This window comes from Papaver somniferum, chromosome 5 (assembly GCF_003573695.1).
Source record: "Papaver somniferum cultivar HN1 chromosome 5, ASM357369v1, whole genome shotgun sequence".
In the NCBI taxonomy this organism is placed as follows: Eukaryota; Viridiplantae; Streptophyta; class Magnoliopsida; order Ranunculales; family Papaveraceae; genus Papaver; species Papaver somniferum.
In genome coordinates, this window is record NC_039362.1 from 100,259,759 (window position 1) to 100,272,207 (window position 12,449).

The 12,449-nt window shown below is 33.9% G+C and overlaps 1 long non-coding RNA gene across 2 annotated transcripts; it reads right to left on the reverse strand.

Annotated features, from left to right (window-relative positions):
- Positions 1–1,128: 1,128 nt before the first annotated feature.
- LOC113277682 lies at positions 1,129–3,868 on the reverse strand. 2 transcript variants are annotated; one of them, XR_003325050.1, is made up of 4 exons: positions 3,735–3,868; positions 3,273–3,345; positions 1,650–1,678; positions 1,129–1,548 (listed from the first exon to the last, which is right to left on the reverse strand). It is a non-coding gene; the product is annotated as an uncharacterized LOC113277682 (long non-coding RNA). The 2 variants fall into 2 exon arrangements; XR_003325049.1 differs by having other exon boundaries at positions 3,273–3,365; positions 3,735–3,847.
- Between the last annotated feature and the right edge of the window lie 8,581 nt (positions 3,869–12,449).

A 12,449-nucleotide genomic window follows, 5' to 3' on the forward strand; every position in this document is an offset into this window, starting at 1 on the left:
TGTTGATTGATATTGATTGACACTTGGATATTGGTCTTTGGTACCATCCAAGTTGTTCCTTGTATTTGATTAGTACTCGCAGTTTCTGTTTGAGGAAATCAAATCAAGAGAGATATATAAAATCGTTGATATACTTTTAATTGATTGAGTCTTGTTGATTCTCTTAAAAGTATATTCGAGTTTGTCCATACAGATTGCTAAGCGAAATATTGGGTGGTGTTGTTAGACCCGCGCTTTTTCAGATCCAGCAGTCAACATCTAGATTAATTATGAAATATTCGGTTCAGCTACCAATATTTTAATTAATATTTATTCGGTTATATTACCAGTAATTCATCGAATGATCAATACTTGCTCATTTGTTCGAATATTGATCCAACTATCAATATTCAGTAATTTATTGAATGAGCAATACTTGCTCAGTTGCTCGAATATTGATCCAACTATCAATATTCAGTAATTTATCGAATGAGCAATACTTGCTCAGTTGCTCGAATATTGATCCAACTATCAATATTCAATAATTTATCGAATGAGCAATACTTGCTCAGTTGCTCGAATATTGATCCAACTATCAATATTCAGTAATTTATCGAACGAGCAATACTTGCTCAGTTGCTCGAATATTTATCCAACTATCAATATTCAGTAATTTACCGTCGATTGATTCAACTCAATACTCAACAATTCATTGAATTTACAATATTTGCTCAGCAATATCAACATCATTCATTTAAGAATTACGCGTCCCAACAGACATGTTCAATTCACGAATATTGAGCATTCAACAATCTTGCTCGACTGAGCAATACTTAGACCCACTGTCTAATCAAGTCAACGACTGACTGATCAAGTACATGTATGCTTCCGAAACTCCACGTTCGTGAGACATCAATCACGTCACATGGGGATATGAATTAGGGTTTTGATCTGGCGGCCTACAACACGTGTGTTCATCCACGATGAGAAATGTGAGTAAGTAGTGCAAGCGGTTGAGGGAGTTAGCGAAGTAGTGGGTGTACAATCAACCAACCCTCTCACGTACGAGGAACTGGTGAAACCAAGATTTCCCACTTTCCCACTCTTTAACTCGAGAAACCGTCACACTCACTGGAGATCAATGTGTCTACTATTCTGGCAATATAAATAAGTCTCTGAATCCATGATTGAAACAGGACAATTTTTCGAGTAATCACTCTCAAGAATTCATCAATCAAACAGAACTTATTTGAACTCAACAGTTCACAGAAAACTTGCAGAAACCCACAACACATACACAATCCTTGATCATCATTGATCTCACACACTTCTTAGCTTCCCTCCTATAGATCAACCCTCTTCCCTCTTTGTGACCGAATTGACTCCGGGACGGCCATTGACTTACTTGGTTTAGGTCGGAGTCCTACTGATTGATCTCTCGAACTCAAAGCATTCCCGTGCAGTGCATTTGTTTGAGTTTAAGCAATTCGCTCGGTTGAAGGAGCCTCCGTCGCACGGTCGTCTCTCCATTCCCTAAAAATCCAGCGAATCGTTTTTCCCCATCAACAACTGCGAAATCACAATAGGCAAAATATGTACTGCAAAATCACTACAAGCAAATATGTATTGCGAAATAAGTGAACTGAAAAAGAAACCAGAAGTAAACGTACCTGAATTTCTCCCACCTTGTCATATACCTCTAATGCCGAAGAAATGAAATATATCAGGTACTCATCGTAAAAACACTCCGTGCAAGAAGGAAATTATATACTTTTCTTATAATTTTCAGGCTCACTATATGGCTAAGAGACATTTTGGTAATACTGACTTGAATAAATCAAAAATCAGTATCTTAAAACAAAAACCACAAAGCAAATGGTCAAGATAAACTCGTTTAGCTGCACATTTTAAAATCAGATAAAGCACATTTTAAAATTATCTTTATCACAGTACATGATGAGGAGGATTTCTGGATCCAAGAGCCAAGCAGCAAGAGGAGGATTTCTGGATCCATGAAGATACTGAGTGTATAAATGCAGTACATATACACATGTATCGAAGAAAAAAACAGTACATATATACATGTATTGAAGAAAACAAGAACAGAAAAACCAGTACATATTTATATGTACCGAGTGAAAACCTGACTACTGGTCTCCATCAACATCGAACTTGACTACTGGGCGAACGAATCAAAAGAAAAAATGAGAACCATTATAGGCATACCAAGTAATTGTTGTCCAAAATTTGCTTGAACTCTCATAAATTCAGACCTAAACCAAACCATTTAGCCAAAAAGAACTTTTTTTCCCCACAATTTGTGTCTGGTGTTATTGCTGGTGATGCAATTAAGAAAATAATCAACTGGATGTATAAACTCCAGCGAAGAATGACATTCATGGCCTAAAAAAGCATTAAGAAAATGAATCTGACTTATATCACTAAGAAAAATTAAGAACATTTTTTAACTCTTACATGTAGGCAACCTACATGCCATACAAACTTGTCGACGAGTCTCAAAATACAGGAAAAGATGCAAGCTAAAAGAATCGCCACGACACAAAAAATCCGACTTATATCACTCTTAACCTGAACAATACCGTGTGGATCACAAAAACTGTATGCACGACCAAAACAAAGATAAAAAGAAGAGTACATGCAGATATGTACTGATACAATGGTGAACAAAAATGAACATCAAAAAGTTAAAAAATATATCGGTATAGTCAAATCAGTATATGCAAATATGTAATGTGAAATCAGTTTACGCATATGTGGAGTGCAAAATCGCCCTGGCTACAATGTGGTCGGGCCGCATACTCAAAGTATGCGGCCCCTTTCTTTTTCTAACACGTATATAAATTTAAACCCCGCCCCCTCCAAATCCCGGCAAAACATTCATTTTTTGAGAAAAATAGGAAATTAACTAAAAAAAGTTAGTTAAATACTTTTGTAATAAAACTGTTTTTCACTCTATTTTTTTCTTTATATACGTGTCAAAAAAAGAAAAGGGGCCACATACTTTGAGTATGCGGCCCGACCACATCGTAGCCGCACCGGTGCAAAATTAGTGCAAACAAATATGTACTCTGAAATCACTACAGCACCTTTCCAAGTGCCAAATGAGACATTCAATATATAATAGCTAACCAGTTGTCTATCAACGGTGTACCACCTAAATGATGCAACTAAAAATTATTTGTCTACTAATTGAGTTAAAACTTAATAAAAAGCTAAGTGATACTCCATAATATTATTTAAATATGCAACAAGCGAAGAGCCATTTGATATACCTGAAGTTCATTGTCATATCCAAATTTCTCATGTTAATCCAAGCTATGTCAATGCGACCGCCTCTTATAAACACTGCATGAAGTATAGGAAACCTGTCAAAGTAAGACTACCGTCATGAACACCCTCGGAAAATTTTCCATTTTAGCAATGGGTTATCATGCCAAATCCTATGAATGCAGTACAAAACAATAATACAAAAAAAAAAACACCTGAACAAAGACAAATTATTCTAGTACAAGCAATATATATATATAGATAACGATTTCGATTTCGATACAGATTCCAATTCCAATTGCTCATCAGATCTATGAATTGAACAAAATGAAAAATCATAACTAGGTCTAAGAAAAACAAAGTTGTTTGCTTCCGAAAAATTGTTGGATATGGAGACTATGGATCGTTGAATAAAAATCTAAAATCGATTTGAAGATCAAAGACGCATATAGAGATCGATCACATACCTTACAATTCTCACATCCGAATCTCTCTTCTAACACAGACGACAACGAGAGAGAAAAAATGGAAATAAATGAAGAGGAATAAAAAGGGTAATTTTTCCATTTAAAACATTGAGTTTATATCTCCCGCACGCTTGTGGACCAGGGAATAAAATTTTTGGCCCAAAAATATGTTTTTGGACTACCGATTAAACAATTTCAATGCGTGGATTAGACAGTAAAAGGGTTCTCTAGATAGGCTTAACCAGTAATTTCTAGTTCGCAGCACGTTATATTTCAGTATCTGGTCTAAACAAAACGCATTGATTTTGCACGGAGGTCACGTTCTTATCTAGATAAAAGTCAAGCAAAAAAGTCAATCAAAGTCAACTTAGTCAAACTAGAGTTTTTGTTCATCATATCTTAAAATTCAATCTTCCGTCCCCGTCTTCCTTCTTGATTGTACTTTGATTGTTGTTTTCCTCTTCTAATTATCCTTTTTATTGTCATTTAACCCTATTTTTGGGCATCTTTATCCATCTGCATTTTTCTAACCTAATTTTTAAAATTTCCCTTTTTTTTTGATGTAATCAAATCTTACAGTTAATTGGGTTTTCTCTTCTGTTTTTGTTGTTTGATTTTGTGTCTTCACCTGTTGTTATTAATATGGTTTTTGTTTCTTTTTAAATTTCTCTATAGTGTTATGCAGCATTGAAGATGTGTTGTCTACATCACTGATTGCAACAATGTCTCTCACCTTCAGTTGGCTCAATTTCAAAGGGAAAATATCGTTTGGTCCTTTTATAGGTGGTCCCAAGACTATTTGGTCCAGCGGGAAAACACGTTTCCTCTTTGGTCCATAATTATTTAAAAATATTAAATGGACCAACATACCCTTCCATGTTAATTAATTACTTATCTTTTGTAGCAGTTCATTCTTTTTGATGAACTATCAGGTTTTTTTCTACATTTCAGTTCATTCTGTCTCATGAAAACTGTACATTTCATTATATTCTATGAACTTCATTAAATTCTACAAATTTTTTGTTATTAAGAACAAAAAAAATCAGAGTTCATGTTTTCAAATGAACACACAACAAAAACTCCACTATTATGAATAAAAACAGGAGTTCATTCTTTCAAATGAACTCCTAATAAAAACTATATGAAAACAGAGTTCACTCTTTCAAATGAACTCCTAATAAAACCTATATGAAAACCGAGTTTATTTTTTCAAATGAACTCCCAATAAAAACCTATATGAAAACTGAGTTCATTCTTTCAGATGAACTCCCAATAAAAACTTATATTAAAACCGAGTTCATTCTTTCAAATGAACACCTAAAAAAACCTACAGAAGAAAACATAGTTCATTTTTCAAAATGAACAGACAACAAAAAATCATAAAAAATAGAGTTCATTCGTAAAAAATGAACTGCAGCAACATCATCATCTTCATCTTCTTCGTCGTATTCAACAACAGTAGCAAACATCACCGTTTTCAACAGCAGAAGAACTTCATCTTTAACACGAGCAGCAAACATCAAAATCAAGATCTTCAACACGAGCAACAAACATAGATCATCATCAACACGAAAAACATCAAAAATCGAGATCTTCAACAGATTTCATCGTCTTCAACAAAGTTCATCGCCTTCAAACAATGTTCATCATCATACACAGCAGCAAAATCTTCATAAACGGCAGCAGAATCTTCAAAAACACCATCGTCTTCATCATCAAAACAGTAGTAGCATCTTCAAAAGAGTTCTCATCTTCAACAACATCTTCATCTTCGTCGTTTTCATGATCTCCATCGTCTTCATCATCTCTGAAAAATTAAATCCCTAGGAAAAAAACACAAATCTTCATCTTTGCAACAGCAGAAAAAAAAATGAAGAGGAGAAAAACTAGATCTGAAAATAGAGAGAAGAGAGAAAGTAAATCTGAGAATGAGATATTTTCTACTGATTTTTTGTATATATGTGATCCTAAAAGGGTATTTCTTCCACTACAAGATGACAATTACATCATCCATGACGTCACCTAGGACCAAACCATAATTTCTAGGACCAAATAGCAATATAAATTATAAAAAAAGAACCAAACAGATAGTTGACTCAGTCAACTGGACTAAACTCTTTCTAATATATTATTGCTAAGACCTATTGGTATTTCCTACCAATTTCAATTGGTTACAAGTATGTTGGCTTATTCTTAATGCAGTGATGCATCAGTTTTATCGAATCATGAGTATTTTGAATATATTTGATTCTTGATGTTACAAGATTGGTTCTGTCTACTTTTATTACCTGCGTCATAAACCTTATACAGATAATTTTACACCTAGTGATAAATTCTATTACTTATCTTCTCTAATTTCAATACCTTTCAGTACTTATCATCGACAAAATTTCATTACAATCACATCTACCTGATGTTTCTGGTTTCAATTCATATCCTCTAATACTATAAATATTGTACCAGCCTTTCTTTTTTATTTATCTTCATAGTCTTTATTTCTAGATCTTAATTTCAATCCCCTAACCATGTCTGATAACATCAACAATATCTCTCAACATATGGAGGATATTTCTTTAGGTTATACACCTGCTAAAGCTAGAGTTGTTACTCATTCGACTATTTCTCTAATTCAAGGTATCAAAGACTAGAAAATTTGCCTAGCAGGTAAACTTTATTCACCTGGTATCATGTTGTGGCAAAATGCTGAAAAATCTGCTAAATTTATTTGGCCTCATCTTAAATGCAATAATCAGTGGCATCTAATGGTAAGATCTCTTGAGCCATATATTTTTGCAATCAGATTTAGTACAACTGAAGACAAAGATAATATTTTGTTTTGTGGTGCTTGGAATTTTGATGGACATCTAGTTGTTCTTAGAGATTGGCATCCTTCTTTCCCTAATCAACATCTTAACTTTGACACATCACCCTTTTGGCTTGAATACAAAAATCTCCTCCCTGAATTCACTTACCCTAAAATTTTAAAACTCTTTGGTGATATTGTTAGAGACACTATTGTTGTTGAACCCGGTGGTATTTATCCAAGTACATGCACAAAATTCAGAGCTATGATAATGATTAGAGATACTACTCCTATGCTTAAAGGTATTCATGTTGTTAATGTTGTAGAGTGTCTCGATGGGTGAGTTTCTTTTTTGAAAAGCAACCTTATAAGTTATGTTCATAATGTCGAGTTCCTTATCATGATGCTGACTTATGTAATGATAGGAAGACTCGTCATATCAATATGGAAAGTATCGTTAGAAATTTTGCTCCTGCTGTTGAGCAAGTTGTCCTACCAGTAAGAAATCCTTAAGAACTTGCTAATCTGTTCATGCAACATGGAAATCAAAGGAGATTGAATTTTAAAGAACCAGTTGCATCTTAGGCTGGCCTTTTAGATGATGGTATGCATCTTTCTTTCTTTACGGATATTGATTCTGAATTAAACTCTTTCATTGCACCTGCTGACAGAGCCTTGCCTCATCCTAACTCAACTATGGTGGTAGCTAGTAGTAACTTTGGTACTCATACCTTCATTCGTCTAAAAAGATATTGTAATCTTACCACTATGATATTATCTGATGATGAATCTGATCAAGCTTCTACTAATCCTCAAGCATCTACTAGTCAGCCTCAACATACTTATGTCCATCATGCTGATCAAGTTAATGGATCTTTTGAGCCAAATATGAGAGACATTGTTGCTTCGGTTCAATCCCTGAATCGTAATATCTCTGATGTTAGTCAACATGTACTTTGTTTTACAACTTTTGTTTTACTTTGGTTTAACATTTCCCTTAACATGGAACTTCTCTCTTGGAACTATCAGGGTTTTGGCAACCCTTCCACTCGTGATTATCTTCAATTTTGCATTACCAAATATAACCCTAATTTTTTTTTCTCCGAAACTAAAACCCAAGATTCGACAATGTGTATTAACAAAAATTCAAGTATCCTTATTTATGTCATGCTCCTTTTGTTAGTTTGTCTGGTGGTACATATATTGCATGGAAACTAGGAATTGACCTTGAAATAATGCATACATGTAGACATGACATTCATTCCATTGTGCATATTCACTCTCATCATCCTGAAATATTACTCAGTTGTATGTATGGTGCTCATGATCCTGCCGAAAATCAACAACAATGGCAATACTTATTAGATATGCAGCCTCAAGTAGATTTCCATGGGTTTTGATTGGTGATCTTAACTTCACAATGAATGACTATGAAATTCAAATCTATCACAACTCTCAACATTGTCATTCTAGATTAATTATACCTATCATTCAGCAACTAGGATTAATTGATTTAGGATTCACGGGATCTGCTATAACTTGGTCAAATCATAGAACAGATAGTGCCCATACATTTGTTAGACTTGACAGAACTTTAGTTAATACTTTATGGATGAGAAACTGTTCTACTTTTTATCTTCATCATGTCCCTTCGGTTGCTTCAGATCATTCTCTAATCATTTTGTCAACTTGTGGTGATTCTAGTCCTAAACAGATACCTTTTTGACTGTATTGATGCTGGTTTTCCCAACCTTCATATTCAGATGTTATCAATGATAGTTGGACTCAAAAAAATTTAGGTTCTCCATCCTATCAAATTACTTCTAAACTTAAATATACCAGACATCGTCTTCAAATTTGGAAGAAACAATCTTTTGGTAACATAAAATCTAATATTCAATCGCTACATCATCAACTGCAATATTTCACCATCCTAAACTTGCCTTCTTCTGACCCCGACCATTTCTAATTAACCAATTCTCTTCAACATTGGTTACCAATACAAAAATACTTTTATATACAAAAGGTTGGAACTCATATCAATGATGTAGACAGAAATACTGCGCACTTCCATTCTACTGCAATTACAGTAAGAAAATGAATCTGATAGATGTTATACAAGATTCAATGGGTATCTGGCATGATTCCAAAGAAGAAATTTTGAGAATACACTTTTACAACATTTTTCCAGCATTTCGACAACTACAAATCCAGTTACTGATGCAACTATTTTATCTCTGTTTCAGACTTGTGTTACAGATGAAGATAATAAAGCTCTTCTCCGCCTTCCTCCTGAACAAGAAATTAAAGAAGCAGTTTTCCTGATTAAACCTGGGGCTTCACCAGGAGCAGTGGATTTCAAGCAGCTTTTTACGAACAATGTTGATCGACGTCAGTAATGAGGTAAATTCAACGGTTCAGTGTTTCTTTATTCATAATTTCATGCTTCGTGATATCAATCGTACCTTTCAAGTTCTTATACCTAAAACATTACATCCTCAAATACCTAATGAATACATAACAATTAGTTTATGTAATATAAGTTATAAGATAATCTTCAAATCATTTATAACCGTTTGAAACCTCTTATTCAAAAATCATATCAACTACTCAATGTGCTTATGTACCCGGCAGACACAATCAAAACAACATCATAATTGCACATGAACTGATTCATACAATGAAGAAAAAAAGAAAAGGAAAAGTTTCTTATATTGGCCTTAAACTGGATATGTCGAAAGCCTTCGACAAGCTAGAATGACAGTTTCTTTTTGATATTCTTCTGCACCTTGGTTTTCATCAGGACTGGAATCAACTTGTACAACAATGTGTTACTACAACAAGAATTACGCTCCTCATCACGCCCATATGCTTCCTTTACTCCTTCACGTGGAATTCGAAAGGTGATCCATTGTCACCCTATTTATTTCTTATCATCATGGAAGGTTTTTCAAGAATAATCCAAATCTTACAATGTATCTTGAAAGGAATTACTGTTGGGAATGGCCCTCAAGTGAGTCATTTATTTTTTGTCGATGACTGCCTTTTATTTTTTGAAGCATCTCCAAACTATCTTCAGCATATTTTTGATCAGTTTAGTAAAGCTTCTGGGAAAGTAGTGAATACACAGAAATCAACTATTTTCTTCAAGAAAAAATGTTTCCCCTTCCCTCATAAATCAATTTTCTAATATTCTTCACATGAAAATTATGGGTCTAGGTGAAAAGTATCTGGGTATACCTTTACTGCTGCATATATCAAGAACAAAGAATTTTCATCCAATTTTAGAGCATATATCTGCGCGATTACAAAGATGGAGTAGTAAAATTATCAACCAAGCTGGTAAGACTACTCAACTGAATTTTTTTCCCAGTACAATGAGTATGTACCATATACAAGTTTTAAAACTTACTGATACAACTATTAATCAAATAGAACAACTTCAGCGAAACTATTGGTGGAACAGTTCATCAAATCACAGGAAAAAACACTTCATATCTTGGAAAAGGATGAGTTTTCCTAAAAGATTAGGAGGTTTAGGATTGAAACAACTTCATCAGTATAATTCTGCCATGTTAGATAAACTAGCCTGGAATATCATCCATAGTCCAGATGACCACTATGTGCAACTATTGAAGTCAAAGTACTTTCCTTATCATGATATTAAACATGAGCTACCGCCTAACAATAAAAATTATAGCTGGATTTAGCAGAGTATAGTTCATGGTCAACAGATTGTTCATCAATTTCGAAAATGGCAAGTTGGGATGGTAAAGCCATAAACATTTGGAAGAACAACTCGATACTTAGTGAGTCCACAACTCTATACTCTTGGGATGTACTTATTACAAATGATCTTCAGTGGGTCTCTCAACTCATTGACTCGGACACAGAACAATGGAATATCAACTCCTACATCAGCTATTTACACCCATCCAGGTGCTTTCTATCTTAACTATACCTTTGAATTTATAATCTGAATATTCTATACAATGGCCTCTTACTTGAACTGGGAAATTCTCAACAACTTCAACATATCAACATCTATGTAAGATTAACTCCCCTTCAGTACCTAATATCTTCAGCACAGCTTTTTGGTTGAAGTTTTGGAAGTTAAAAATTACATGTAAGTTACAAATTTTTATGTGGAAGTTTATCCAGAATTCATTCCCAGTTATATCTAATCTACATAATATAGTTGATGTTTCTTGTGCTCTCTGTAATACACATCATGCTGAAGACATAAATCACTTGTTTTTCTTTTGTCCCTTTGCTACTGCCATTTGGAAAGCTTGTCTACCTCAGCACTTTAATTATCTTCAACATTTTTCTTCATTATATAAATGGATAGCTTATTGGACAACTAATGCAGATATTAACTTCAATTCAGAATCTCCTTCTCTACATGCAATCATTGCAACTATCTGGTATCTTTGGAAATATAGATGTAAAGTAGTATTTCAACATGAAATAGTCAATTCTAACTCTATTTTACATCCACTGTTTAATTACTTGGATGGTATTGCTCATACATCACATACCTTTCATACATCTCATACTAGACATTCTATAGATCATTCCCATCGGACACCACCACCACCAGATATGGTAAAAATCAATGTGGGTGTTTTTTTTTATAAAGCTTATTACTTAACTGGTATTTCTATGTTAACAAGAGATTCTACAGGATCATATGTTGCTGGAAGGGATTTATTCGAAGAGTATCTATTGTTCATCAGTCGGAAAGTTGGTCTCTATTAGAGCCTATGCAATGGGTTAAGCAACAAAAGTGTAATCTTTGAATCTAACTGTAAAAACTTAGTGAGATCTGTCAATATGGGTATACATCCTCCTTGGAAATCCTCTCCTTTGTTATATAAGTGTGTGTGCAACTATGTAAAGTTTAACAACTGGTCATGTAGATATGTTTCAAGAGTTTGTAATAAGACGCCAGATTCTCTAGCCAAATCTGTCAGTAAGTCTTCTAATACATGAGAGTGGTGGCACGTTCCACCAGCTACTCCAAATTTAAACTTGGATAATGATATAACTTTTCTTTGATGTTTAATATAATTATCTCTGTCAAAAAAATAATATTGCAGTTTTTTTTCCTTTTTCTTTGCCTAGTTTTTCACCCGTGCAGGTTTCTTGCTTATGAAAAATTGGATTATATTTTTGTTTGGTCAATCAACAATTTCAATTTAATCATATCACAATCGTGATTACACGATCGCTCACAAGGGTAACAAAAATATCTAAATATAAGATAATCAAAACCCTAATACAAATAAAGATATCAATTACAAGTAAATCGCGAAGAGAAAGAGCCACAAACCGCAATGATATCCAATTTTTGTATATGTAATAGGAAAGAATGATGGTATTATCCGGAATCGATTTCAACTACTTAATATGATTTTCTTCTTCATCAACAAGAGATGCTCCAAAAAAATGAGTAATTTTCCCATAATTTTGTAGATCCAAGCGTACCTGGATGCCCTAAATCCCTTCGATTGAAAATGGATTCAAAGCGATACCTTGTTGAAACATCGATGTTTTTGAATCGAGAATAGAAAGCCACGAACCAGTGATTAAGGTTTGAATAAATCACCCTCAAAGCGAAGAGAAAATCGCCCAAGATGACGAAGAAAATTCACTCCAAATAGCGAAGAAATGTGTCGAAAGACATATAAAACCAATAGAAAAATTAGTTTTATTTTAAACTACCTACTAAAACTTAAAAAAGAGAAGAAATCTTGCTCAGATCTGGTCCAAACATGACAAAATTTGAGCAAGATGTTATGGAGAGTAGGATTTTTCCTTAGAGAGAAGATTAAAGGAGAGGAGAGAGGGGAAAGATAAAAAAAATGCATATAATTGAGTAATTAACCACTTCTTTGGATTATATTTTA